The following is a 6,993-nucleotide window of genomic DNA, read 5'->3' on the forward strand; positions in this document are numbered from 1 at the left end:
ATGCCTTCGGTGAATGGGTGGGTCCCGCTTCCCAGAGCCACCTGGTGCTGGGGCAGGTGAGGGCCGTGCTGCTGGCAGGACAAGGAGAGGGAGCAGGGCCCACCCGTGGCACACTCACTCCAACCAGCTTTTAAGAAATGTGGTGGGTGGGGAAGGGGCCTGGCCCTCTCCTCTTTCCCCCCCCCCCCCCCAATGCCTGTGGGGTCCCAGAGTTGTCAGGCTTTCCAGGGAGATTGGGTTGGAGGCTTTGCCTGCAGTAGCCCATAAGCCAGGTTCAACATTTACATGCCTTGGTCACCACTCACCAAGGCCTCTGCACAGATGCCACTTTCAGGCTGTTCTTAGTGTTCTCCTCTGTTAGCAGAGCCGTTACTCTACTCAGCCCTCCATCCCCAACCACCTCAGACCTTGCCATATAGTGACAGGGCATGCTGGGAGTAGGCCCGGAAACTAGAGGTGCAGGATGTGCTGCAGCACCTCTAGGTTTTACATGGGGCTCTACTCCTGGCCCCACATGTGGGGGTCCCAGCCCCACGCCTGGGGCTCTGCTTCTGGCCCCCAACGTGGGGTCCCAGCTACCGGCCCAGAGCCCAGGGCTCTGCTTCTGGCCCTGCATCCAGGGTTCTGCTTCTGGCCCCGCACATGGGATCCCAACTGCCAGCCCCTCATCCAGGGCTTGGCTCCCCTCCTGGCCCCGCACGCAGGGTCCTGGCTTCCCTCACACCCAAGTCTCTGCTCCTGGCCCTGCACATGGGGCCCCGGCTGCCAGGGCCGGCTCCAGGCACCAACCTGGCAAGCAGGTGCTTGGGGCGGCCACTCCGGAGGGGGCGGCACGTCCATCTATTTGGCGGCAATTCGGCAGACGGTCCCTCGCTCCCGCTCGGAGCGAAGGACCTCCCGCCGAATTGCCGCCGCAGATCGCGATCGCAGCTTTTTTTTGTTTGTTTTTGGCTGCTTGGGGCGGCCAAAACCCTGGAGCCGGCCCTGCCGGCTGCCACTCCACATCTGGGCCTCTGCTCCTGGCCCCGTGCCCAGGGCTCTGCTCCCGGCCCCAGATGCAGGGTCCTGGCTGCTGTCCCCGTGCCCACCCCCAGCTTCGGCCCCCTTACCCTTGTCCAGGTCCCCCTCCTGTAGACACAGCCATGTTCTCATTCCCAACTCGCTGGGGACGGACAGAGGTAAGGGGGCTGGCTTTCAGCACCCCCACTAGTAAAAGTGTCCCAGCGCCACTGATGCTAGGGGTCTGCTACAGCAGCCTGAGATTGGCAAGAGACAGGGGCATGCAGAAAAATCCCACCTTCAGCCCTGCATGGTCACACTGCAGCAAGAACCCCAACAGGTTTGGCATTCATCATCATTCTGGATAAGTATACAAGCTTCTGAATGGTTATCTAACCTACATATTGCAGGATAGATTCAATCACATATACAGAGAAAGCAGACAAAGTAATCTAGATTAAACACCTAGCTTTCTCTAATTAAATCAGTGCAACAGACTACATGAGTATGGCTTTTCCCCTTAATTTGCCAATTGGCCTCGTCAGTAGCACCAAGCCACACCACTCAAAGTTCATGCCAGCTTCCATTGCAATTCAACCTATACAGTGCAAAGCATTTCAGAACAGTATACTGTATTATACTGAACCCTGTACAGCATTTATAAGGAAGGGGGAAGCTACCGTGTTGAAAGGAGAATTTATTTCATGGTCCATGTGTTATTTTTATTTTAGTAGCAACTCAATCACAATCAGGGCTCCATTATGATAGGCATTATACAAAAAGATTCCTACATTCTTCAAAGCCTTCTAGTGTCAATTTGTGCTTCATTTGTACTGTGGTAGCAGCTAGAGGACCAAACCCCTGTGGGCTGGGCACTGCGTGAACAAACATAACTAAGACAGTCATTGCTCCAAAGAGTTCTACAGTTTACGTAAATCTCACTAGGGTTGTCTATTTCCAGACCTATGTTTAATATTAGACTAATATTCCCTCCCAAATTTTTGTGATACCTTGTATTCCACCCTTAACCAGTAACCAGATAAAGGGGTTTCTTCAACCTTTCTCTGAAGCATCTGGTACTATTTGCTGTCAGAGGATACTAGAGTTGAGCAATCACTGTTATGATGCAGGATGGCAGTTCCCAACAATACAAAAAACAGCTTTTTCCAGAAATAGCCCTTGAAAAGTTAGTTTAAGGTTGATAAAATGCTCTAGAGAACCCTTCTGCGAGAAAAGTTATAGCATTTTCAGAAAATTAGCCCGTTTTACCATCTCTCATCTTTTATTTGTTCTCCAGAGCTTGCATAACTCCTTGCCTGCTTTTTACAAGCTGCACTTTACTTGTGGTTTACTTTTAATGAGTTGAATAAAATATCTGTGTTGATCATGTGATCATGATCAGCTGTGAAGGAAGAGACTAAAAATTAATCACTAAGCACTTTCTGCAAGTTTAAAAATTGCACTTTTTTTTTAAAGTGCAAGATCAACTAACTGGTTTCTTTCCTAGTTAATAGCAAGTGGTCTGACTGTTCTGACAATTCAATGTTTGTCATCGTGATATTCCATCTATTCCTTTTGTCAACTGAACAGATGCAATGGTATCTTCAGACCACACCATTCAAATGTAGGTACCTTATTAAGATGTATGAATCCCACATTTAGATGGGTAATACAGAGGTGGGTAAATGCCTGTTTTAAATACTTAATTGTCAGTGCAAGTGCTAGAGAGACAGAGTGAGGTAATATCTTTTATTGGACCAACTTGAGTTGATGAGAGAGACAAGCTTTTGGGCCACATTGAGCTCTTCTTCACACCTGAGTGGCTCAAAAGCTCTCTCTCACCAACAGGAAGTTGGTTCAATAAAAAAGCATTACCTCTCTCAGCTTGTCTCTTTAGTATCCTGGGACCTGCACAGCTACACCTACGTTGCAGAGTAAGTTCTATGATGTAGGATATAGATAGGTGTCCTAGTAATAAAGCACGTACTTTTATCAGAGTTGTTAGATCCTTTTGTATGAATGCATTTATGACAGAGCTGATCAGTAAGAAAAGTCTGTTCGGTTTAGTAGGGGGGAAAACCCACTTCAGTAATAGCACCTTCCTAACCCTAAAGAAAAATCTAGAAGTCTCTTTTGGCACACTTTGTAAACCTGTTCCCTTTGTAAAAAAAATATTCAGTGGTTTTTGCAACATGTATTCAATAAATCACACAGGACAACATTGTTTGTTCATATCAGTGTCTCATAGTTGCTAATGGACTTGTTTTCAGTATCCCAGGGGCACTTCTCTAATAAAAAGATAGGCCTTCCCAGATGGAGAGCACAAGGTACAACCTTCACCATTTTACAGGAAGTCTGGGAAGGACACTGGCACACCCGGTAGAGACAAGCTAAAACACGCTCTGCAGCTGTGCAGCAGATGAGAAACTGTTGATAATGCTTCCTACAGTGTGATAGATTAGCCAGTTAGAACTGAGAATATTCACACTTTCTCTTTCCAGCAGCCAACACTGAGGGCATGGCTACACAGGAAAGTTTTTTCGTTACAGCTGAAGCAATTTTTTTCTCTCAACTTTACACTGTCTGCAGCATCGCCTCTCCTCTTTCAGTACCTTCTTCTTTAGCATTCAATGCTCCCAGTTCATCCACATGCCTGATAGCTTCAGTGAGAGTTGTGTGCAGAAGAACTGCACACATAAGGCTATAATCCTAGACATTAGAGATGACCAAGACCCAATCTATGTGCTAGTTCAGGATTGAGCCTTACAGTAAGTTTCCCAGGGCTTTATCCAGACTAGTTTTAAATGTTCTTAGCAGTGAAAATGCCATAACTTCCCCTTGGAGACTGTACCACAGGCCAGTCAATTGCACTGCCAAGGAGACTTATATTCAAATTACAATTTTATTTTTCTTAATTGTGTCCTGTTATTCCTAGATATTCCCCACCAACCCCCGCGCTTGTAATGCCCCAAATAGTCTCTCCTTGCCTGATAGTTACATCCTTTGGTTATTCACCTTAGCCAAACTGCATCTCTCTTTTGGAGTTTCCTCATGTCAACCCTCCCAATCCCCTGATAATTTTTATTACTTTCCTATGAACTCAAACTCCCCAATTTGTCAGTGTCTTGTAGAAGTGTGGTGCCTGGAAATAGATGAAAGATCAAGTTTGTGTAGCAATATTTATTCTTTATATAATGATGATATTTATTCCTCACGCTTCCTTTTGCCCAAAGATTTGGAATGGTTTGAGTATTTGCTCTTTATATTAGAGATACAAGTTCTGATACTACTAGGATTGTAATTGCCAAGACAACATACCTTTTGGAAGGTTGGTACACTTGCTCTCCTTTAGTCTATGGTATGGTACTCTTCTATGGTTTTTCAGAAGTAACTATTACTGGTGCAGTAATTTGTGAATTCCCAAATCTTAGAACATATATCATTCATGCCTGGTTTACACCTAAAACTAGGTCAATTTAGCTATGTCACTCATTGGTGTGAAAAATTCATGCTCTTGAAAGACATAATTAAGGTGACCTAAACCTTGAGTCAGAAGACAGGATTCTGCTCTAGATGGACCTTTGGTCTGACCCAGCATGGACGTTCTTATGTTCTGGTATAGACAGCACTATGTCGACAGAACAATCCTTCCTTTGAGCTGATCACTGCCTTTTGAGGGGCTAGATTAACTACAGAGATGAAAAGTCCCCTTCCATTGCTGTAGCAAGCATCTATGCCATGGCGCTACAGTGGCACAGCTGCAGTGCACTGTAGTGTTTGCAGCATGGACAAGCCCTCAGACAGGCTTAATTCTTATTGAATTAGGAATGGTTGTTTTCAGGGGCGGCTCCAGGCACTAGCGCACCAAGCGCGTGCCTGGGGTGGCAAGCCGCAGGGGGCGGCCTGCCGGTTGCCGTGAGGGCGGCAGTCAGGCTGCCTTCGGCGGCATGCCTGCGGGAGGTCCGCAGGTCCCGCGGCTTTGGTGGCAATTCGGAGGTGGGTACACCGAAGGTGCGGGATCGGCGGACCTCCCGCAGGCATGCCGCCGAAAGCCACCTGAGTGCTATGCTTGGGGGGCAAAATACATAGAGTCGCCCCTGGTTGTTTTGCAGAGTGTTCCTTACTCTCTCGCTGTTTGAACATCTGTTTTTATTCAAAATATATTTTTAGAAGGCCAAAAAGTCTCTGTCCTTGTTTGAGGAAGAGGTGAGACAATTCACTTATGAATGGACCCATTGCAGAGGCAACTTGTTATTACACTAACCTACAAATATATTGAAGATGTAAAGCCAAAGTCTGACTCCCTTTGAAACTATCAACAACAATACTCAGACAGTGCGGGTCCATAGCACCAAACATCCATGGCCACATAGTATGGCTTTAATCCAGGCATCTAAAAGCTACACAGGGTTATTACCGATCTGGTACAGTCAGGTTAAGTGTGGACGACTGCAAGGCTGCCACTCCCAAGCCATGGACAGACAACATTCCTTTTTGACTTCAAGTCCAATCTTAAGGGCTTGATATGCAGGGACTTTCTCTCTGAGGTGGGCTAACTGACACTATATATGACACTGTGGGCAGGTGATTTCTACCCTCTGTACCTTTATTTCCTCATCTGTAAAATGGAGATAACACCCAACTTTAAACAGCATTTTCAGATCATGCAATTGACAAGTTTCATTATAGTTCTGCTAGTTGATGCATGTACACCCATTCCAATTGACTTTAACATGACTAGTATATGAAAAACATGTCCCCTTAAGTTTTAATTTTTTTGATTATTGGTCCCTCTGGCTCAGGGGCATTCTTCAGTCATATTGCTCTAGGTAGAGCTTTTAATGACACAATGTCAATGCAGCTTTATTTTACAAGCCAATAGCCAGATTCCTGCATGGATAATCTGAGAGATTGAAGGCTGAGTAATTAGTCATAGTGAGGGAATCTGATTATCACTAAGGAAAATAGAGGGATGATAGTATAATAAGCTTAATTAATATAGAAATTTCCTTTCCCATCAGTTTGAGGAAGTGCAATGTGTTTATCATTAACTATCTGGAGGGTGTGGGCAACTGAGGCTTCTTGCAATGGTCAGGAAGTTGAGCATGTCTCAGTCATTTTATTGTGGATTAGAGGTATGTCTATACTGCAGTTAAACACCTGCGGCTGGCCTATGACAGCTGTCTCAAGCTTGTATTGCTCAGGCTAAGGGGTCATTTAATTGTGTTCTAGACATTTGGGCTTGGCCTGGAGCCAGAGCTCTGGGACCTTCCCCTCCTGTGGGGTCTCAGAGCCAGGGTTCCAGCCCAAACCCAACTGTGTCCACTGCAATTAAACAGTCCCTTAGCTCAAGTCAGCTGTAATGGGCCAGCTGTGGGTGTTTAACTGCAGTGAAGACATTATAAAATGACATCATTGGCTACTCCTCTTTTTTTCAAACCCGGATATTTGTTAGCATTAAAATAGCACATACCCAAGATCACACTGTATCTTATTTTCATTTTGTTATAATGACCTAAAAGAGCAAAGTGTAAAAGCAATTTTTAAGCTTTTAAAGTGAAGGTGAAGTATCCCACAAGTGGAGTTGTTGGAGCTAACTGATTTTTGTTGTTGCTGTTGTTAGTACTAATTCCACCTTCACATACACGTTAATCAATATTTACTCAAATAAAACAAAAAGGCAGTTCTTCTTACCCACCAGTAATTTCAAGGCTGAGTCCTCGTACCCTATTCAGTACAGAAGGTACTACTGCATGATAGCAGCAGACTGGGAAATATGTGTAAGACAGCCAAAGAGGGTATGGCTAAAACCCATTTGAGCATAAGCTCAGCTGCAGCCTTTGAAGCCCCTTTTGGCATACAGTCTGGGAAGGGAAGTATCTGTGCTTGCATGCTATGGCTTCTGACTTGAAAGAGAAGTTCTTGTGTATGGTTACACAGATGTTAATTAGAAATGTGGATACAGTACTGTATCTTATATTGGGGTGAGGAGTG

This window comes from Terrapene carolina, unplaced genomic scaffold, assembly GCF_002925995.2.
Source record: "Terrapene carolina triunguis isolate 2854851 unplaced genomic scaffold, T_m_triunguis-2.0 Scaffold93, whole genome shotgun sequence".
NCBI classification, from domain to species: Eukaryota; Metazoa; Chordata; order Testudines; family Emydidae; genus Terrapene; species Terrapene triunguis.